Source organism: Schistocerca nitens, chromosome 4, assembly GCF_023898315.1.
Source record: "Schistocerca nitens isolate TAMUIC-IGC-003100 chromosome 4, iqSchNite1.1, whole genome shotgun sequence".
NCBI classification, from domain to species: Eukaryota; Metazoa; Arthropoda; class Insecta; order Orthoptera; family Acrididae; genus Schistocerca; species Schistocerca nitens.
Genome location: NC_064617.1, coordinates 18,040,674 through 18,064,582, shown reverse-complemented (window position 1 = coordinate 18,064,582; position 23,909 = coordinate 18,040,674).

Here is a 23,909-nt window from a genome sequence, read left to right as displayed (position 1 = left end):
GGTTTCCCAAGTATTCTTCCCTGTTTTCTGTTAATAAACTTTTAAAATATTTTTCCCAAGAGTCATGAGTAATATATTTAATATGTGTTGTTTCTTTGGAATTCCTTCTTAAATTTTTTATAGTTTTCCATGCTTCTGTGTTTCTTTTACCACCAATATAGGATTCAATTTTTTGACATGACTGTTCCCAAACTTTGTTTTTTGCTTCTGCAACCTTTTTCCGGATTTTCGCTTGTTGTGCATTAAGCTCTATTTTATCTTGAAGATTTCTGGTATTTAACCATTTTAAATATTTTTCTTTCTTTAATTTCACTTCCTTTTTAATTTCTTCATTCCAGTAGTATAATGGATGGTTTGTACGTGTTTCTTCTGTTTCTCCTAAAGCTTCCTTGGCGGCTTCATGTAGTCTATTTACAATATAATGATACTGATCTTCTGTATTATCAAACTCTGTTTCTACCAGTTTTTCATCTAATCTCTTTTGATATAAAAATATTGTGCTTTCATTCTCAAAACTATTCAAATTATATTTAGGAATTTTGATTTCTGTTTGTATATTTTCTTTAGGACAATTTCGATTTTCTTCAGTGCTTTTTCCTCTGAAGGGGAATAAAAATTTGGAATTTACCAAATAATGATCGCTAAGAGTTACCCCTCTATATACTCTTATGTCATGTATTTTTATCCTCGTTTGCTGTTTAATTATAATATAGTCTATTATTGATTTTTGATTCAATGTATCTTTATGCCATGTGTATTTATGTATTTCTTTATGTTGATAAAAGCCATTTAATATTTTTAATGAATTTTGTTCACAGATATCAATAAGTCTATTACCATTATCATTTATAACATTTTCTCCAAATGGTCCTATAATTTCATTTCCAATTTTACTTCCAGTTCTACTGTTAAAATCCCCTGCAGTAATAATCTCCCTGGTTTTCCCGATATCCTCTATGATTCCATTTAAATTATTATAGAGATCATCCTTTTTACAAATTGGTTCATCTTCGCTTATTCCATATACTCCTATAATAGTAATTTTGTATCCATGAATATCAATATTAATTTTAATCAGATTTTCATCAATAGGTTCCCAGTTTGTGACCATTCTTTTAAATTTGTTTCTCATCAATATCGATATCCCCCGTTTTGCTCTTTGATTTTTTGGGACACCACTATAGAAATGTGTATATGATCCTATTCTTTCAATACCTCGTCCTTTTTTCTTAGTTTCTGGGAGTATAATAATATCTTGATTTCTAGCCTCCATTTCTTTAATCACTTCTCCTACTTTATTTTGTAATCCTTGTATATTCCATACACCAATTAAGACAGTCCGTTTTCTTAGCCTTTTTCGTCTCCTATTATATCCGTCCTGCTGTAATCTTATAGGCTTTTTAACCAGTGAGGTTTTTCCAATGAATGGGGAGTTGGCCCATCGCATTAACCCCCAACCTGGAGGACCAGGTAATTTTTGCTCAAGGTTTTCTTCCTTCAGCCTTTGGTAATCCAATACCTAAACTACAAGGCAGTAGTTGCTAGTTTTGGTCCACCCCGGGTATTTTATTTCCCCGGTATCCTCCATATCTGGTGGGCATTCCCTTATCCGCCACCTGGGGAGGCGCCCGATGGGAGACTAGCAACTCCTTAGACATTTAAGTCTCTTTTTTATCCACGATAATGATTTAAAGGGAGAGAAATGAATTAAAATTTGTGATGTGTCCGGGACTCTAACCCAGGTCTTTTCGTTTGTTAGGCAGGAGTGTTAAACAGTACATCACCACAGTACTATAGTGAACATTAGCGCACGAACCACACAAGTAGAGTGCTTGAAACACAAACTTCAATTCATAAGGCATAATAGGCAGCGGGCACGGTAGCTCAGCGTGTTCGGTCAGAGAGCTGGCTGGTGTCTGTAATAAAAAATTTGAGTGAAAGGATGAACAACGAACTACAACGGATGTCACGTGCTGTACACTACCACCAAATACGGTGAGCAATACCGAACAAAATTCCAAAAACAAAAAAAAAAAGTTAACCTTTCTGCCTAGCAGACAAAAAGACTTGCGTTCGAATCCCGGCCATAGCACAAATTTTAATTCATTTCTTCTCATTTAATCATTATCGTAGATATTTTATTCGATTAATTGATTAAAAGTAATTTTTTTAAATTTCTAATACTTGGCCGCAACATTCTGAGTATCGTATTGACTTTTCTGTTTGCCCTTATTTTTCTACCTATGATTCATTTTAATTTGGAACCCGCCAGTATCGTCTATTATCTACAACCAAATCGACCAGGACTGCTTATAGGTCGGTAAAGCAGCAGTTCGTGTAGCCAGTGTGAGGATAATTTCAGGTAACCAGTGAATGACAACGAGAAACTGCAGTCTGTTTCCGGCACTGAAACTAGTTTTCCTGTCTCGAGTTTGCTCGCAGTGAACAACACACGGTGATTTTAGTTCCGCCGCCGCCGTTTCCTCGGATAAATTGCACACCGAGAGGTTGTGGTTAGGTTAGGGTTACAGGACACGTCGTCTGCCTCAGTTGAACCAGTGGGCACTTAAAATCACCTGCCGTCAGAGCATCACGTATTTCCGTGAAACGTCGCGGCCGCCGCTTCCAGTGTTGCTCCGCGTTAGCACATTAACAGCCACTGTAAAGCGACCCGCCGTGTATTTGTGACACCTACAGCCCAACGGTAGCTGGCAGCCGATGTGGATAGTGACAGACGTCAACTACCGAGGAACTTTGCAGTCACTCCCATACCGCTCAGTAGTCGTGTGAAGTTAGCACCCCTTTTTCGAGAAATATACATTTTTTTCACAGTTCTTGTTAGATGTGCCACAGTTCTAGAGTTCTTTTCACAAAATTTCAATAGTTCTGCAGAATTTGGCGAGGAAAACAATATTCGAATAAATTTTCGTATCGAAAACATTCTTCGTCAATTTTCGCAAATTGTAAATAAGTACAACAGTTCTGAGCACAGTTCTGAACAGAACTCCAAGAGTTCTATCGAAAACCCAAGTAACATTTTTTTCTGCAGCTAATAGCTTACGAGATAATTGCAATGTAAGGAGAAAATCTTTTCACTTACTGTGAAGTTGGCACCCTTTTTTTCAGAAATGTATATTTCTTTCACAGTTCTTGACAGGTATGCCATAGTTCCAGAGTTCTTTGTAAAAAACTTTCAATAGTTCTGCAGAATTTAGCGAAGAAAACAACAATACTCGAAAAAATTTTTGTATCGAAAACATTTTTTGTCAATTTTCGCAAAAATTAAACTTGTACAACAGTTCTGAGGACAGTTCTGAACAGAACCCCAAGAGCTCTATCGAAAATCCTAATAACATTTTTCTATGGCGATAATAGTTTGTGATAAATTGATTTAATGTGGGACACACTTTCTCTACAGAAAATATAAATATATTCGTACAACAGTTCTGATGACAGTTCTGGACACCACGTGAAGAGTTCTATCGAAATTCCTAGTAGAATTTTTTAGTGCAGGTAATAGTTTAAGAGGTAATTGCAACTTAATTAAGAACCCCATAAGAGCTCCTACTGTGAAGCTGGCGCCCTTTTTTCAGAAATATATATTTTTTTCAGAGTTCTTGACAGATAAGTCATAGTTCTAGAGTTCTCTGTACAAAATTTCAATAGTTCTGCAGAATTTAGCGAAGAAAACAACATTGTATAACATAGCTGATTCAGGAACCCTTTCCTTCTGATACAGTTCTTACTGTTGCCACAATAAATCACTAGTGCATAGATTCCAACTGTACTGATCATTACAAAAATACAACCATTGACCATCGGCGCACATTTCTTGCAGCGTTGTACAAAGCATTCGGCCTATCCGCTGTGAAAATACCACACTTAACGCTGTTGTAAAATTTACGGTGGATGGCTTCCGTTTATCTACAATGTAAGCATCCATCGAATTATCTTCATGCAAACTGGATGCCTGGATCACTCACTTCCCCTTTTTAGGTACGGAGGAAACTAGAGTTCAGTCTTGTGGAAGCCAGAAAAGGAAATGTGGGCAGCCCTTCTTTTACTGATAGCAAACTCTAGAGAAATCTCCACGCTTGTTTTTCTTCATCATGTCAACAAAAGAAAAATTCTCCCTTCATAGCTCTATTATCATTCTAGTACTAGTAAACCAGTTGCCTGCTTTCACATTTCGACCTGACTGATATATAGGTTTCCACAGACACAGAACAACATCAAAATGTTTATTGCTCAGTTGGTAAATCCTTCTGGTTGCAACACAGCGTATATTTCCAAATTGTACATGTAAAATACTTAAGAATCCACACTTAAGAATCCATACTCGTTTGTTTTGATTGATACATATTGGCGAAAACTGTACCTTCCACAGAATCCTTCCAGCTTCTTGTCTACCGTAACATTTTCTCCAAGGGTGTAAGATTTGTGGTAGTTGCGTACAAACACAGTAAATTTTTCCCGAATAGCTGTTAGCTTGTCTAATTGTCTCCTTTCATCACGAATAGCGCAACTGTAAAATCTAAGGCTCTCCAGAATAAATTTGAAACGTTTTATGTTCATTTGCGAGGTGAAATTTTTCAATGCCATCACCATCAGTTCCACACAGATCTTCCAGGCTTTATCTGTTACTTTTGTTAACAACAATTAAAAACAAGAGACTGATGAAGGCTTTCAATTCAATATCATCTATTGATTTTACCCCTCTCTCACGCTGAAATGAGGCTTTGATGCTGTCAAAATTCTGATTGGAATACAAAACTGCAATAGACAAATATCGTTATCTATGAGGTAATTACAGCATCACAAATGCTGCTTTGGCTGCACCTATTGGTACAGGTAAATTTCGAATAATATTATGCTCTTCGAACAATATGCTTTGGATCTCTTCAACATTATCTAGTACTTCCCACTTAAAATAATAAAATTCCTATAAAATAACGCAACCAGGCACAGTGTATTAATCTGATATTTGACGTTCAGACAGCGGACACTGACGATTAAACAGTTCAAACAGAATTTAAGTGCAGTTTACATTCTGGATTAGCTTTGTACTACTTACTACGTTGATAAACAAATAAATTAATCGCTGAAATGAAATACGAAAGGGCAAAGTGGATAAAAACGAGCAATCGGCTCATATCTCATCAAGAGAGCATTAGCGTTGATACTGAATCATACAACGATGAAAGGCATACACGAAGTATATATTTTTAGAATCAGGAAGAACCAAATGAATTTTATTACGTAAAACAGTAATTGTTTTGAGCTCTCATGACATCCAGGACCCACTAACAGCTAAAAATATGCCCAGGACCCTCATGGATGGAAGTTATGTGGCAACATCACCAGACGCTAGGATACATAAAAACATGTGCTGTGTGTAACGAATAAATTTGAAATTGCTGTCGTTAATATTGTTGCAAACATTTATTCTAGTTAGAAAGGAAGTGTGGAAGTTTGATGAGTTACACTACAGCGAGAGTCAAGTCTTTACAGTGTATAGCAATGTAAGTATATTTAAATGAATATATTGTACAAACGAACTAAGTAGTATGTTTAAATCTAATTCAGTACGTGACTGATAGAGGTGTTATTATGTTAAGGGGATACAGTATTAACGTTAATAAGGAATTCGAAATTTTTAAACAAGAATCTTGTTTATTTGGTCCTCACTAATCCGGATTTCCGGTTTATCCGGATTCATATTTTGTGTCCCTTGGTATTTTTCTCTTTTTTTCTTATAACATGAAGATGTGTAGTCGGTGAGGTACATAGGCTGCTTATCACTAGGCCGGTAATTTAGTCTAGTAATGAGTGATAAGGAACTCAGAGTGTGTGAATGACATTGTTTCTCAAGTATTGTACATTAATATAACGGTGTATTGATGCCCATCAAGTAAGTTGCATAGTAACCACGCCAACAGCACTCCACGACAGCTCATTGTACCTCTGGTGCGATTCTCGACAGGTGTGACACCATCTAGTTAGTGGCGCGTGTGAATGTATCTGCTCTCTCAGCCATCTGTTTGTTTTGCACTGACGAGGCTTCTCTCTTTGAATTATCTAAGCGTGCACATCCCACGCTTCCACCTACAGTTACTACAGTCAGTCTTAAGAAGGTGTACCGGCATTTGTACAGTGCTGAACATTTAAACGTTTTGTATTTAGTAGAATATATATCCGGGTTTTCGATTTTCGGTTTTCCAAAATAAAAGTGAGAATTTACGAGCATCCTCATAGCTGTACTTCCAGCAGTACTTCATCTCCTGCGTTCCCAATTTCGTAGAAGCTTTCCTACGAAAATTGCAGAAGAAGCACTCCTGGACGAAAGGATATTGTGACGATGTTCCTTCGTCATAGCCTGGGGTTAGAGACCCGGTCCGGCACACAGTTTTTATCTGCCAGTAAGTTTCACATCGGCGCACGCCCACTGCAGAGTGAACACACAATCTATTTCATAATCTACTGGCACCACAAAAATGTTATGAGGGTTTTTAAAAGAACTCTTTCGGTGCTATCCAGAACTGTCAGCAAAAGGGTTGTGCCAATTTATTATAATGTAGACCGAGTGGGTCTCTCGAAAATGCTATTATCTCATTAACTGTTATCCCCACAAAAAATGTTATTACAGTTGTCGGTAGACCTCTTAGGGTCGTATTAAGAAATGCCATCAGATCTTTTGTACGAATTTATTACTTTTACATGACAAAAGTGAGTCCCACATTAATTATCTCATATAATGTCATCGTCACAAATAATGTTATTATAGTTTTTGGTAGAACTCTGTGAGTGATATTCAGAACTGTCATCAGAACTATTCTACGAATTTTGCTATAGTAGAGAAAGTGAGTATCAGATTAAAACAATTATTGTATAAACTATTATCGCCACAAAAAAGTTCTTATCATTTTCAATGCAACTCTTCCGGTGCTATCCAGAACTGCCAACAGAACTGTTATACAAATTTATTTTTCCAAACTGACAAATAATTTTTTACCATACCAAAATTTTGCCGAGTTATTGTTTTCTTCCCGAAATTCTGCAGAACTATTCGTGTTTTGAGCAGGGAAATCTAGAACTATTGCATATATATCAAGAACTATGAAAAAAATTATATTTATCGTAAAAGGGGTTCAAACTTCACGGGAAATGCTCATAAGCATTCCTTAATAAAGGCAGTTACTACGTAAACAATTACCTGCACAGAATATGTTACTAGTATTTTCGATAGACCTCTTACAATGCTTCTCGCTTCCCGCGCCCGGGTTCCCGGGTTCGATTCCCGGCGGGGTCAGGGATTTTCTCTGCCTCGTGATGACTGGGTGTTGTGTGTTGTCCTTAGTTTAGTTAGGTTTGAGTAGTTCTAAGTGCTAGGGGACTGATGACCATAGATGTTAAGTCCCATAGTGCTCAGAGCCATTTGAACCATTGTGAATCTTACAATGCTATCCAGAGCTGGCATCAGAACATACGAACAGACATAATTTTTTTTTAGTAAGTGTACCCCACAATTAATCAATTACCATACAAACTATTATAACCACAAAAAATGTTATTTGATTATCGATAGAAGTCTTGATGTGTTCATCAAAACTGTTGAACGAATTTACTTTTTCTGTGGAGAAAGTGGGTGTAACATCAAAGCAGTTGCCGTATAAACTATCATCGCCACAAAAAGATATTATTAGGATTTTCGATAGAGCTTTTGGTGTTCTGTTCAGAACTGTTGTACGAATTTACGTTTTGCGAAAATTGACACAGAATGTATTCGATACGAAAATTTTTTCGAGTATTGTTGTTTTTTTCGCTAAGTTCTGCAGGACTATTTAAATTTTGTACAAGTAACTCTAGAACTATGACATTTCTATCAAGAACTCTGAAAAAATATATATTTCTGAAGAAAAGGATTCCAACTTCACAGTAAGTGAAGAGGTTCCCTCCTTAAATTGCAATTATCTCGTAACGTGTTAGCTGCACAAAAAATTGTAATTAGGATATTCGATAGAACTATTGGGGTTCTGTTCAGAACTGCCCTCAGAACTGTTGCCAGAATTTACTTTTTGCGAAAATTAACAACGAATGTTTGCTATACGAAATTTTTTTCGAGTATTGTTTTCTTCGTTAAATTCTGCAGAACTATTCAAATTTTGTACAAAGAACTCTAGAACTATGTCGTATCTATCAAGAACTCTGAAAAAAATATATATTTCTGAAATAAAGGGTGCCAACTTCACAGTAAGTGAAAATATTTTCTCATTAAAATGCAATTATCTCTTAAAATATTAGCTGCAGTAAAAAATGTTACTTGGATTTTCGAACGAACTCTTGGAGCTCTGTTCAGAACTGTGCTAAGAACTCTTGTACTTATTTACATTTAGCGGAAATTGCCAAAGAATGTTTGCGATACGAAAATTTTTCGAGAATTGTTGTTTTCTTCGCTAAATTCTACAGAACTATTGAAATTTTGTACAGAGAACTCTAGAACTATGCTACATCTATCAAGAACTGTGAAAAAAAATGTATTTCTGAAAAAAAGGGTGCCAGCTTCACAGTAGGAGCTCTTATGGAATTCTTAATTAAGTTGCAATTACCTCTTAAACTATTACCTGCACAAAAAAATTCTACTAGGATTTTCGGTAGAACTCTTCACGTAGTGTCCAGACCTGTCATAAGAACTGTTGTACGAATACATTTATTTTTTCCGTAGAGAAAGTGTGTCCCACATTAAGTCAATTTATCTCATAAACTATTGTCAACATAGAAAAATGTTGTTGGGATTTTCGATAGAGCTCTTGGGGTTCTGTTCAGAACTGTCCTCAGAACTGTTGTACAAGTTTAATTTTTGCGAAAATTGACTAAAATGTTTTCGATTCGAAAATTTTTTCTAATATTGTTGTTTTCTTCGCTAAATTCTGCAGAACTATTGAAATTTTTTACAAAGAACTCTAGAACTATGCTACATCTATCAAGAACTGTGAAAAAAATGTATATTTCTTGAAAAAGGGGTGCTAACTTCACACGACTCCGCTCAGTGTGCAGCTGTGCGCCGCAGCCCTCGGACGCAGCCCGGTACGGAGAGCCCGCCTCATCAGGCAGAGTGCGCGACCGCCAGACGACAGTCGCTCTAATTACAGTGGGAGCGCGCGATGCGGCCCCCTGATTGGCTGTCCGTCACCTGGCCTGCAGCTGCGCCCCCTGCGGCTGTGCAACTGCGTCACGTCACGTCACGTCACCGCACGGAGCGCGTCAGCGCCGGCGCCGCGTATTCCGCAATGGCACTTGCGCCCTATCTCCAGACGCGTTCTTTGTGCAAGACCGTACAGGAGCATTTATTGTTTTCAACTTGTTGTTCTTGTTGCTGTGGTCTTCAGTCCTGATGCAGCTCTCCATGCTACCCTATCCTGTGCAAGCTTCTTCATCTCCCAGTACCTACTGCAGTCTACATCCCTCTAAATCTGCTTAGTGTATTCATCTCTTGGTCTCCCTCTACGATTTTCACCCTCCACGTTGCCCTCCAATCATTAGTGATCCCTTGATGCCTCAGAACATGTCCTACCAACCGGTCCCTTCTTCTTGTCAAGTTGTGCCACAAACTCCTCTTCTCCCCAACTCTATTCAGTACCTCCTCATTAGTTATGTGCTCGACCCATCTAATCTTCAGCATTCTTCTGTAACACCACATTACGAAAGCTTCTATTCTCTTCTTGTCCAAACTATTTATCGTCCATGTTTCACTTCCATACATGGCTACACTCCATACAAATACTTTCAGAAACGACTTCCTGACACATCTACACTCGATGTTAACAAATTTCTCTTCTTCAGAAACGCGTTCCTTGCCATTGCCAGTCTACATTTTATATCCTCTCTACTTCGACCATCATCAGTTACTTTGCTCCCCAAATAGCAAAGATTCCTTTGACAAACTGCCTATTGGCTTCTGTCTCGGGTTCTTCGGCCGACGTTCATCTAATGATTTTTCTGACGTTTCGCCAGCACGAGTGGCTGGCATTGTCAAAGCTTCACCCTCCATTGCCGGTGGTGAACTTTACTACTTTAAGTGCCTCATTTCCTAATCTTAATCCCCCAGCATCACCCAACTTAATTCGACTACATTCCATTAGCCTTGTTTTGCTTTTGTTGATGTTCAACTTATATCCTCCTTTCAAGACACTGTCCATTCCATTCAACTGCTCTTCCAAGTCCTTTGCTCTCTCTGACAGAATTATAATGTAATCGGCGAACCTTAAAGTTTTTATTTCTTCTCCATGGATTTTAATACCTACCACGAATTTTTCTTTTGTTTCCTTTACTGAATGCTCAATATACAGATTGAATAACATCGGCAGAGGCAAAAACCCTGTCTTACTCTCTTACCAACCACTGGTACCCTTTCATGTCCCTCGACTCTTATAACTGCCATCTGGTTTCTGTACAAATTGTAAATAGCCTTTCGCTCCCTGTATTTTACCCCTGCCACCTTCAGAATTTGAGAGAGAGTATTCCCGTCAACATTGTCAAAAGCTTTCTCTAAGTCTACAAATGCTAGAAACGTAGGTTTGCCTTTCCTTAATCTATTTTCTAAGATAAGTCTTAGGGTCAGTATTGCCTCACGTGTTCCAACATTTCTACGGAATCCAAACTGATCTTCCCCAAGGTCGGCTTCTACCAGTTTTTCCATTTGTCTGTAACCAATTCGCGTTTGTATTTTGCAACTGTTACTTATTAAACTTATAGTTCGATAATTTTCACATCTATCAACACCTGCTTGCTTTGGGATTGGACTTATTATATTCTTCTTGACGTCTCTGGGTAATTCGCCTCCTGGAGCCTTCTTTCCACTCAGGTCTTTCAGCGCACTGTCAAACTCTTCACGCAGTATCGTATCTCCCATTTCATCTTCATCTACATCCTCTTCCATTTCCATAATATTGTCCTCAAGTACATCGCCCTCGTATAGACCCTCTATATACTCCTTCCACCTTTCTGCTTTCCCTTCTTTGCTTACAACTGGGTTTCCATCTGAGATCTTGATATTCATACAAGTGGCTCTCTTTTCTCCAAATGTCTCTTTAATTTTCCTGTAGGCAGTATTTATCTTACCCCTCGTGAGATAATACTCTACATCGTTCTATTTGTCCTCTAGCCATCCCTGCTTAGCCATTTTGCACTTCCTGTCGATCTCATTTTTGAGACGTTTGTATTCCTTTTTGCCTGCTTCATTTACTGCATTTTTATATTTTCTCCTTCCATCAATTTAATTCAATATTTCTTCTGTTACCCAAGGATTTCTATTAGCCCTCGTCTTTTTACCTGCTTCATCCTCTGCTGCCTTCACTACTTCATCCCTCAAAGCTACCCATTCTTCTTCTACTGTATTTCTTTCCCCCATTCGTGATAATTGTTCCCTTATGCTCTCCCTGAAACTCTGTACAACCTCTGGTTTAGTCAGTTTATCCAGGTCCCATCTCCTTAAATTCCCACCTTTTTGCAGTTTCTTCAGTTTTAATCTACAGTTCATAACCAATAGATTGTGGTCAGAGTCCACATCTGCCCCTAGAAACGTCTTACAATTTAAAACCTGGTTCCTAAATCTCTGTCTTACCATTATATAATCTCTCTGATACCTTCTGGTATCTCTAGGCCGGCCGCGGTGGTCTAGCGGTTCCAGGCGCTCAGTCCGGAACCGCGCGACTACTACAGTCGCAGGTTCGAATCCTGCCTCGGGCATGGATGTGAGTGATGTCCTTAGGTTAGTTAGGTTTAACTAGTTCTAAGTTCTAGGGGACTAATGACCTCAGCAGTTGAGTCCCATAGTGCTCAGAGCCATTTGAACCAAGGCTGTCTTGGTTAGTGTAACAAGGCCAGATCAGTCAATCATCCAGACTGTTGCCCCTGCAACTACTGAAAAGGCTGCTGCCCCTCTTCAGGAACCACATATTTGTCTGGCTTCTCAACAGATACCCCTCCGTTGTGATTGCACCTACGGTACGGCCACAACGGGTGGGGGGGATTTTCAACTTATAACACATCAAATGAAAGAGGTACTCAAACAATTTTTCCTACAAGTGTTCAGTGTGAGTACCGTTCGCCACACGGCGCACATCGAGTCGACAGACGGGTCCTTTGAAATCTCGGTCAGTATGTCTGGAAACATTGTTGCAACAACTGCTTCAGTTCTGTTTTTCAAGTCGGTTTAAAGACGGCGATTATTGCTTTAAACAGCCGGTTTTTCATTCACCACTAGTTTAACCTAAGTGTTAAAACCACTGAAAATAACCGGTTTCTGAAATAACCCATTTTCGGTTGTTTGTTTATATTATCTACTGTAATAAACGTAGAAATCAAACCAAAATTGAAATATTTCGACTCCCTCTGTTTCAACAGACATGCTCAAAATATACAATTAAATAGTTAAATAAATGAAAACTTAGCCCGTCCAGCATTAGCTGCTTTTCTCTAAAAGTGATAAGTAGTTGACTACTACAGAAAGTCACCAGTATTCTCGTAGCGATTCTAATTTTTTGAACTTCTGCTCAAAAATCATTTTTAATCGATCATTTCACTATTTTGCCGTTGCGAATACCCGATGCTACAGGGTGAAAACTGAGATTCAAGAACATTATTTTTCGTCTTAATTTGTCCATTTTCAAGGGCTAAAAGTAGCTAAAGTAAAACTTCCGTGGTCGATATATAAAGCTCTCCCCTGACGTTTCGTCCCCGACTGCGGGAGACGTCCTGCGAGGTAAAGCGCCCGCCTGTCGGGCCGGAAGTCTTATGTGAAGACAATGCCTGCCCTGAGAGCTTACGTTGTGTGACGAAACAACTGTCAAGTTGTACGTTTTCTCCTTATAGTTGTAAATCTGATCTGGATCCTTCCGTTTCTAATAGAGTATTGTACTGCGTTGATATCGCACTTCCAGTAGTGCCGGTCCTGTAACACAGCTCATCTCCGACGACGACAGCGAGAAACTGCTACATATGAAGCAAGTTTCGCACAGTCGATATACGTAGCACCCCATAGCCAATGTCACATGATAACAGGTGCATTATAGTCTGGGCACTGCTCTACCAGTTCTTATGCCTTGTGTGTGTTGATCGTTTCTGTCGCCATTGTTATTAAAATAGCATTGATCGATTTTCCCTTTTTATAAAATAACGGAATATTTCAAAGTAATGGAAATTTTAAGAAGAAAAATTACCCGATTTCTTTTTTTTAAAGTGTTTATTTGAAATCCAAAACATTTACCACTGCTGCTATGGATACTTGACGTTTCATTTTTTTTACCCGGTTATTACTAGCAAATGAAAAAAAAACCTGTTGCTACCGAATCCAAAATAATACCGAAAAATATCAGTTATTCAGAAATAAAATACCGGAAACAGTTTTAACCCGTCGGGTTTTCCCATTTCTAAGTTGGGTAGATGAGCTGGAAGCGGAGAAACATACGCGTCATCCTTTTATGAACCCCGAAAGGTAAAAATCGCATGGAGTCCAGTTATGCTCACATTTTCACTTAGGTCAAATGTCGATTCATAGCTGAAAACGACAAGATACAGAAAATCTTCAACGTTGTGTAGCAACATATCGTTTGAAAAGTTGGGACGTAAACCGTATTCTGTCGACTTTAGAGTTTGTAACATCTGCAAAAATAAAACGAGTTCTGTGCAGTCCCCACACAGGCCTCACTGGAACTGCTAATTCATGAGTGGCCTTCCGAAATGAGTTCTTGGGGCTACTTGTGAAAGACTATCACTCGTTTAAAACGTTCTTCACTCATTCTTCGTCGTCCCGCACTTTTCCCTTTGCAAATATAGCCGGTGTTTTAAAACTGATGATACCTTCTATGGATGTTGTTATTCCTTGGAGGGTTGAAGTGGAACTTAATACCGAAAGCACGTTGCACTATAAGAACAGATTCAGTTGTTGCACGCTGTAAAACACAAAATTGTCACTAGCGTTTTCGATCGGAAGACACAGGAAACAATGCATGCACAAGCTCTTACAAGTGTACAAACAAAAATATTTGATGATTCCCAGTGAGATGGAGTCCGCAGCTGCGACGAATTTTTGAAAGATTTCTTGAAGCCTTCAGCTGCCATTCTCTTTATTTCCTGTAAGACTGCACAATTTCGGTCTTAGGCCATTTGATGTATTTTATGGAAGATTTTTTAGTAGTAGATTATGTCATATGCGTCGTTGCTCCTATGACATCGTGTTATACTCATAAAATAAATCAGAGATGTTCACGCTATTTTAGGAGCACATTACTTTCGAGCAGTTGTTGCAAATCTCATTGGAGTAACGACGCATATGACATAACCTACTACTAAACAATCATCCAAAAAATACTTGAAAATGGTCTAATAGCGAAATTGTACAATCGTACTGGAAATAAAGAGAATGGCAGCTGAAGGCTTGAAGATATCTTTCAAAAAATATTTGAATTGCTATTTCACTTGCCGTATTATTTACAATTTTAAACTGATTGTAATAAATGTTACAAATCCTGAAAACCTGATATTCGTTTTGAAACACACAGTATTTGAAATCGTGGCTTGTGTGTGTGTGTGTGTGTGTGTGTGAGAGAGAGAGAGAGAGAGAGAGAGAGAGAGAGAGAGAGAGAGAGAGAGAGAGAGAGAGAGAGGTGAGAGAGAGAGAGAGGGGGGGGAGGGGAGAAAAAGCGTGTGCTCAGACGATGAATGAAAAATAGGTTACTTGATCAGAAGTATTTTTAACAAATGTGTCATCAATAGATCTCGTAACATACTGATTATATAAATATCTCTCACAGTGAGGAAGCAGACAGCATGTTGCTGAACACATCGCCCATTTCATAGCCCAGCCATCTCACAGTGGATATAGCTTCCTCAAACATGTAAACGGCCATCAGGTAAATGCTTTATAAAAACACATTATTAATGGCTATTTCATCATGGGCACCCGTAACGGTAACTTTCTAGATTAGGGCCGTTTGTATGTCCTGCTACTAATATATCGTATTCATCATAGACATTTTATTTCTCTTTTTAATTACAACCCGTTTTGAAGCTACAACTCCCATTTTAATAACTCCAACCACGTTTTGGGGCGTCACACACCCTACAGTTTCTCACCTGGCACTTAAAGAACGACACAGTGCTCAGTTTTGTTGGAAAAAACTCAACATAGCATTTACTACTGTAATATCAAGTATGAAGTGAAACAATATTATCATGTAATTTTAGTTCATTAGAACAGATGAGGTGACACAAAACGATACACTACAGATCAATAACGGTGAGAGTGTCAGAGGGCGTGCTGGATGTGGTGTTAAAAAGAGTAAATGAGTAGGGGCAGATAGAAATGGGGAAAGAGACAGAAGTTGTGGAGAAGAAAATGGTTCAAATGGCTCTGAGCACCATGGGACTTAACTGCTGCGGTCATCAGTCCCCTAGAACTTAGAACTTCTTAAAGCTAACTAACCTAAGGACATCACACACATCCTTGGCCGAGGCAGGATTCGAACTTGTGGAGAAGAGAGTGTGTGTTTATGTTTGAGAAAGAGGAAAGGAACTGCTTTCAGTTCGCTATTGTGGGACTGTTGTATTGAGAGCAACTGACAGGTGAACAAAGCAGTCGGCTGTATTCACTATCTGTTGACTCAGCGTTCAGAGTGTTGGAAAATTTACTGTCCTTATATTTGTGGTGCGCCTAGTGTACAAACGTTAGTGCCTGAGTGGTGTCTATAGCAGCCTATGAGATGTTAGTGACGTCGGACAGATGCTGTGAGAATGCCATGTAACTGATGTCGCGTGGTCCACGGTGGGACAATGCCAGACCACACGCCGGTGCCATGCTGGGAGGCTCTCCAGCTCCTGAGGACGTCTGCTGGCGGCGACAGGCCTGCACACGTCACGCCGACCTCCCTGGAGGGTCGTCCCCCAGGCTCCTACCGTCCTCCTCTGCTCACCACTCACGCTCGTCCGCGTACTGCGTGAGCTGGCATCTGGTGAATCGTGGCGGCCCTACCCAAACCTCTTATCAGAGGAGACGGATCGTCTCTGACGTCACGCACTTCAGCCGAAGCTACTAGCCGTAATTCTTACCTCTCCAGTGACGACGTTTTATCCAATGATAAATACCGGGCACTGAACTTCGCTGTAGTCACCCACCTGATATAAATTATATTGCTAAGCATCCTTTTTCTGTTTTATCGTCAAAAATAAATTATAAGCCGTTATTTTTACAAATATCTCGTAATCGTAATAGAGTTACAGTAGTAGCATAATGGGAGAAAGGTTTTGTTTGAGGTGAATTCTTTTCATTCTCATTTCGTTTTACATATAATTGGTAGAGTAACAAAGAATAAAAAATTTAAATTTTAAAAATTCAACTGATATTAATTAACTCATTCATCCATTCCTTTACACATTGTGTTCCTAGAATGCCACCATGAAGGAGACGCTTCACAGTTGCAGAAGCAGTCAGGTTGGATCTTAACAGCTAGAAGCGACCACTACCAAGTACAGTGGCCGGCCGAAGTGGCCGTGCGGTTAAAGGCGCTGCAGTCTGGAACCGCAAGACCGCTACGGTCGCAGGTTCGAATCCTGCCTCGGGCATGGATGTTTGTGATGTCTTTAGGTTAGTTAGGTTTAACTAGTTCTAAGTTCTAGGGGACTAATGACCTCAGCAGTTGAGTCCCATAGTGCTCAGAGCCATTTGAACCATTTGAACCAAGTACAGTAATAATAATTTACGCTTCGTGCTATCTTCTCAGATTGCTTATTGTGATAATTTCTATCTATGTAGATTACTACACAGCATTACAGTACTCTACGGTTACTTTTGAATAAGGCACTGATCCTCCTCCAACACCACTCTGCTGCTGTTATTGTCTAATATAAGGGGAAGTCAAATGAAAACGAGGCAGAGCGAAAGAAAGTAAGTAAACTGCTCATCATTTCAAAAGTAATAGCCATACCTGTTAATACAGACAGTCAGCGCCTACACGGAAAACTGTTTGCAGTTGCTTACGGAATCTTGGTTATACACAGGCGTGCACCTCTTCACCTGAAGCAAATCGACATCCAGAATTGTCTTTCTTCGGGACACCAAAAATGTGGATATCACACGGGCAAAGATCGGGACTGAAATGGAGCATGTGCAACGGCTTCCCAGGGAAAATTCTGCAGTGTAGTCGAAACAACCCTATCAACCTGGCTACATCTTCCGTACAGCGCCGATCTCTGACCGTCCGATTTCCATATTTTTGGTGACCTCAAGAAAGACATTGGTGGCCGTCGATGTGCTCCGGGTGAAGACGTACCTGCCTGGGAAGCATCGCCTTTCCGTACACAACCGCACACAATCTCCCATGAACGCTTCGAGCATCTTATCTCACAATGGGATAAATGTATTAACAGTCGTGGTGTTTGCTTTTGAAATAATAAACAGTTTACTTACTTATTTTGCATGTGTCTCGCTTTCATTTGACTGCCCCTTATATTCAAAACGTTTATCAATCTAATACAAACATTAGGCTACGGGAATTTACATTACTGTGTCCACGAATTCTGATAAATTGTAGGAGCTGTGGCTAACGAAGTAATCTTTCACCTTGTGTTCGAATATCTGGGAATTTTCAGTTTCGTGCCTGATCTTCACTGGCTACCAGTTATAGACATGGGCATCAGAATATAAAACCCCCTTCGGAATCATACAGGGTAATGCGTAGTAGTCCTTACAGAAATTATTCCTACCTCTCCTTCTGAGGTTGTGAATCGCTAAGTTCCTCTCAGATTCACCCTTGTTATTAATAACAAACACCGTTACAGAGAATAAATTTAGGCATGTAAGTGTAAAAATACCTGGATCCCTTTCAAGCATCTGCAATATGTTCGTTAATCAACTTCACACAGAATTCTCATCTCTCGCTTTTCCCCCGTTAGCAGCAAAGCCACAGAAGATTATGCTGTACAACAGAACCGCTTTAGAGTATGAAAAATATTATGCTGGCAATTTTCTCCGCAGGTCAGCTGCCAGTGACGGAGATTTCTCAGTATAAAGCAGGCAGAACTGAGCTTATTTGGGTAACTTACCCACACGGTAGTGACACATTAGAATATTACCCACCTGGACGCCGAAGGAACTTCATAGATGGAATCTCATCCAGTGTATGCCTATTGAAGTCTTCTTCCAGTTGGCCTACCCACAAGAAATTTTTGGTTTGTTGCTAGCAGACAGGTTGTGGGTTGGCGTGTTCTCCTCCTGAGCTCAGAGAGCCAACAGCCGCTCTCAATTTTAAGTCAGCCTGTGTACGCAGGAGACCCTTCCGGACACTGACTTTTACCAGGAGTAGGAGAGGCGAGTAATAGGGCAAAGGGGGTGCGGCCAGATTTATTCAAGATGGCGGATCCAAGATGCTGGTCATAGATGTGCTAACGTCGCCCTCATGTCATGGTGGGAACAATTGAAAGAAAAACAGCCCTCGGTCACTATTTTTAACAAATTAACCTGGTTTCGACACTGCTAGGAGCACCGAGGGCTGTTTTTCTTTCAATTGTAACTATTGACGGTCTCTGAACGTGCAGCCATGTACGAAAATTTCATGGTGGGAAAATAACTGACCTACCTCCACTAACCTAACTCCATCCCCCTGCCTTTCCCTCTCCCCCTCACCCCTCTCCTCACTTCCCCTCCCCAACCTACAAACTGAAGAGGAGAGGCCTCAGTCTGTGCATAACTGCCGGATTGTATATACATATGCAGTGTGGTATTTTGTTTATTTAAAAAATTTGAGTTGTCATTGCTAGAGCACTAGACAGTAGCTCCATCCTTGAGGTCCAGAGCCAGACTGACCTAGTTCAGAACACTATCAGCATAGAGCACTGTTTATTGTCCCCCATCTCCCTGTGGCGTGACGTATTCCAAGATCGCGACCCTGGCGAAAAATGGCGGGAAACTGGCTCAGTCTGTGTCTAACTGCTGGACCGGGAGGATCTCATGGTGGGAGGTTAATATAGCTCAAAACAGTGTTTAAACTATTTGTATAAGAATATTGTTTATTTGTGTCAGAACTTCACGCTGGTGTTTCAAGTATTGTCCTAGAGTCTGGAGTCAGTACCAAGAAGGTACTGCTTAGAGAGAAACGATCATAGAACATAGACACATGCTCTCTAATGCGTGACATAAATTTCCAGCATCTGATCTACATCCACCCTGCAAGTTTTTTCTACCCCACTCATTAGCGTGACAAACTTTAAGAAGATACGCCTACTTCCTTCTTCATCAAAGAGAGAAACATAGTCTTTGCAATATATGCACAATACAGCTTTCCAGAGGTGTATAGCGCGCACTGTTCACGTCTTATCATGGTCCACAAATTATACCAGGCTTGCGTAAGTCCTACAAAATTATCGTCAGCAACAGGGAGTGCCTCTTACAAGGAAACAGACAGATGCATAGCAGCAGTGACTGACATGTGAAATTACATCCAATGCTGCCACTAACTCTGTAAACAGGACATCAGTCAAGCAGATACGTACACAGGGATTGCAGCACCTCACAAACACCTCACACTAAGTTAGAATCACTATAGTTATGGAACTGAAGACTCGATTTACGTCCAACATGCGGCAGGGGAATGGAGTACATGCATAAATCTTCGTTCATCAAGAGGAGAGTGCTGAAACAGGTTTTCTCTCGATGGACATGTTTCGTCATCATACGTGAGTTGGGAGTCCTCTGATGGCTGTGGTATGGAGAGGTTTGCCGTTAACGATATCATGTAGATAGAGCTGACGTCACACAGAGGACACGCATCAAACGCAGATTGTACCGCAGAACTGATACCCCCTGAGCAGCATCTTCTTCTCTCTAGAATGCATCATCCGTCTACCATCAAATCATAGTTTATTACTATTGTGTCTAGACAAGACAGCCTAGACACAATGAGAGGAAGCCGAAAGGCACGCGCTTAAACTCACGCATGCTGGCGTGAGGTCTGAAACAGGATACGTAATGAATGCTATAAAGAAAAGTACGTAGTTTCTGGAATACTTAACTTTAATCCACATTTGTAGAACATCGCTCTTGATGATACATTAATAGAATCTCAATATCAATTGAATACGGCGCCTTGCTAGGTCGTAGCAAATGTAGCTGAAGGCTATGCTATCGTCTCGGCAAATGAGAGCGTATTTGTCAGTAATCCATCTCAGGCAGAGTCGGCTGTACAACTGGGGCGAGTGCCAGTACGTCTCTCTCTAGACCTGCCGTGTGGTGGCGCTCGGTCTGCGATCACTGACAGTGGCGACACGCGGGTCCGACGTATACTAATGGACCGCGGCCGATTTAAAGGCTACCACCTAGCAAGTGTGGTGTCTGGCGGTGACACCACAATTACAACCCCACCTCTGACCTCAGCTTAGATTTATGTATATAAGTTCTCTGATGACATTGCACACTAGCGTCTCTGCATATTCAAGATCATTGGTGATGTAATATTACAATATTATGTTAATTATTTTCGCGTTATAAGAAATTATATTTTAACGGTACCACCAGTTTTTTATGTAATACTCTGTGAATGTCGTAATTTGTCAGATATCTGTATATTTGACTGCTTCGTAAGTAGGGAAGCTAAAATGTAGGACCTGTAAATAGGAATATAAAAAAAAGGGAGGAAGGTTTACCTGTTTAGCAAGAGAAATAGGAGGCAGATTTCAGACTACCTAACAGATCAAAACGAAAATTTCTGTTCCGACACTGACAATGTTGAGTGTTTATGGAAAAAGTTCAAGGCAATCGTAAAATGCGTTTTAGACAGGTACGTGCCGAGTAAAACTGTGAGGGACGGGAAAAACCCACCGTGGTTTTACAACAAAGTTAGGAAACTACTGCGAAAGCAAAGAGAGCTTCACTGGAAATTTAAATGCAGCCCAAACCTCTTAGACAAACAGAAGCTAAACGATGTCAAAGTTGGCGTAAGGAGGGCAATGCGTGAAGCGTTCAGTGAATTCGAGAGTAAAATTCTATGTACCGACTTGACAGAAAATCCTAGGAAGTTCTGGTCTTACGTTAAATCAGTAAGTGGATCCAGACACTCTGGGATGATAATGGCATTGAAACAGAAGATGACACGCGTAAACCTGACATACTAAACACCTTTTTCCAAAGCTGTTTCGCAGAGGAAGACCGCACTGCAGTTCCTTCTCTAAATCCTCGCACGAACGAAAAAATGGCTGACATCGAAATAAGTGTCCAAGGAATAGAAAAGCAACTGAAATCACTCAATAAAAGAAAGTCCACTGGACCTGACGGGTTACCAATTCCATTCCACACAGAGTAACCGAAAGAGCTTGCCCCCCCCCCCCCCCCCCCCCCATCATCCATCTAACAGCCGTGTACCGCAAGTCTCTATCCAAATGATTGGAAAAGAGCACAGGTAGTTCCAGTTTTCAAGAAGGGTCGTCGATCAGATGCGCGAAACTATAGGCCTATATCTCTGACATCGATCTGTTGTAGAATTTTAGAACATGTTTTTTGCTCGCGTATCATGTCTTTTCTGGAAACCCAGATTCTACTCTGTAGGAATCAACATGGATTCCGGAAACAGCGATCGTGTGAGACCCAACTGGCTTTATTTTTATACACGTAACGTGTATCCACAGGACATGTGGCCTGTAATTGAAGAAGTGTCATGATGATCTCTCCATTGGCAAAAGATTCCGGAATAGTCCCCCATTCGGATCTCCGGGAGGGGACTACCAAGGGGGAGGTTACCATGAGAAAAAGACTGAATAATCAACGAAAAGATAACGTTCTACGAATCGGGGCGAGGAATGTCAGAAGCTTGAACGTGGTAGGAAAACTAGAAAATCTGGAAAGGGAAATGCAAAGTCTCAATCTACATATAGTAGGGGTCAGTGAAGTGAAGTGGAAAGAAGACAAGGATTTCTGGTCAGATGAGTATCGGGTAATATCAACAGCAGCAGAAAATGGTATAACAGGTGTAGGATTCGTTATGAATAGGAAGGTAGGGCAGAGAGTGTGTTACTGTGAACAGTTCAGTGACCGGGTTGTTCTAATCAGAATCGACAGCAGACCAACACCAACAACGATAGTTAGGGTATACATGCCGACGTCGCAAGCTGAAGATGAACAGATAGAGAAAGTGTATGAGGATATTGAAAGGGTAATGCAGTATGTAAAGGGGGACGAAAATCTAATAGTCATGGGCGACTGGAATGCAGTTGTAGGGGAAGGAGTAGAAGAAAAGGTTACAGGAGAATGTGGGCTTGGAGCGAGGAATGAAAGCGGCGAAAGACTAATTGAGTTCTGTAACAAGTTTCAGCTAGTAATAGCGAATACCCTGTTCAAGAATCACAAGAGGAGGAGGTATACTTGGAAAAGACCTGGAGATACGGGAAGATTTCAATTAGATTACATCATGGTCAGACAGAGATTCCGAAATCAGATACTGGATTATAAGGCGTACCCAGGAGCAGATATAGACTCAGATCACAATATAGTAGTGATGAAGAGTAGGCTTAAGTTCAAGACATTAGTCAGGAAGAATCAATACGCAAAGAAGTGGGATACGGAAGCACTAAGGAATGACGAGATACGTTTGAAGTTCTCTAACGCTATAGATACAGCAATAAGGAATAGCGCAGTAGGCAGTACAGTTGAAGAGGAATGGACATCTCTAAAAAGGGCCATCACAGAAGTTGGGAAGGAAAACATAGGTACAAAGAAGGTCGCTGCGAAGAAACCATGGGTAACAGAAGAAATACTTCAGTTGATTGATGAAAGGAGGAAGTACAAACATGTTCCGGGAAAAAAAGGAATACAGAAATACAAGTCGCTGAGGAATGAAATAAATAGGAAGTGCAGGGAAGCTAAGACGAAATGGCTGCAGGAAAAATGTGAAGACATCGAAAAAGATATGATTGTCGGAAGGACAGACTCAGCATACAGGAAAGTCACAACAACCTTTGGTGACATTAAAAGCAACGGTGGTAACATTAAGAGTGCAACGGGAATGCCACTGTTAAATGCAGAGGAGAGAGCAGATAGGTGGAAAGAATACATTGAAAGCCTCTATGCGGGTGGAGATTTGTCTGATGTGATAGAAGAAGAAGCAGGAGTCGATTTAGAAGAGATAGGGGATCCAGTATTAGAATCGGAATTTAAAAGAGCTTTGGAGGACTTACGGTCAAATAAGGCAGAAGGGATAGACAACATTCCATCAGAATTTCTAAAATCATTGGGGGAAGTGGCAACAAAACGACTATTCACGTTGGTGTGTAGAATATATGAGTCTGGTGACATACCATCTGACTTTCGGAAAAGCATCATCCACTCAATTCCGAAGACGGCAAGAGTTGACAAGTGCGAGAATTATCGCACAATCTGCTTAACAGCTCATGCATCGAAGCTGCTTACAAGAATAATATACAGAAGAATGGAAAAGAAAATTGAGAGTGCGCTAGGTGACGATCAGTTGGCTTTAGGAAAAGTAAAGGGACGAGAGAGGCAATTCTGGCGTTACGGCTAATAATGGAAGCAAGGCTAAAGAAAAATCAAGACACATTCATAGGATTTGTCGACCTGGAAAAAACGTTCGACAATATAAAATGGTGCAAGCTGTTCGAGATTCTGAAAAAAGTAGGGGTAAGCTATGGGGAGAGACTGGTCATATACAATATGTACAACAACCAAGGGGGAATAATAAGAGTGGACGATCAAGAACGAAGTGTTCGTATTAAGAAGGGTGTAAGACAAGGCTGTACCCTTTCGCCCCTACTCTTCAATCTGTACATCGAGGAAGCAATGATGGAAATGAAAGAAAGGTTCAGGAGTGGAATTAAAATACAAGGTGAAAGGATATCAATGACACGATTCGCTG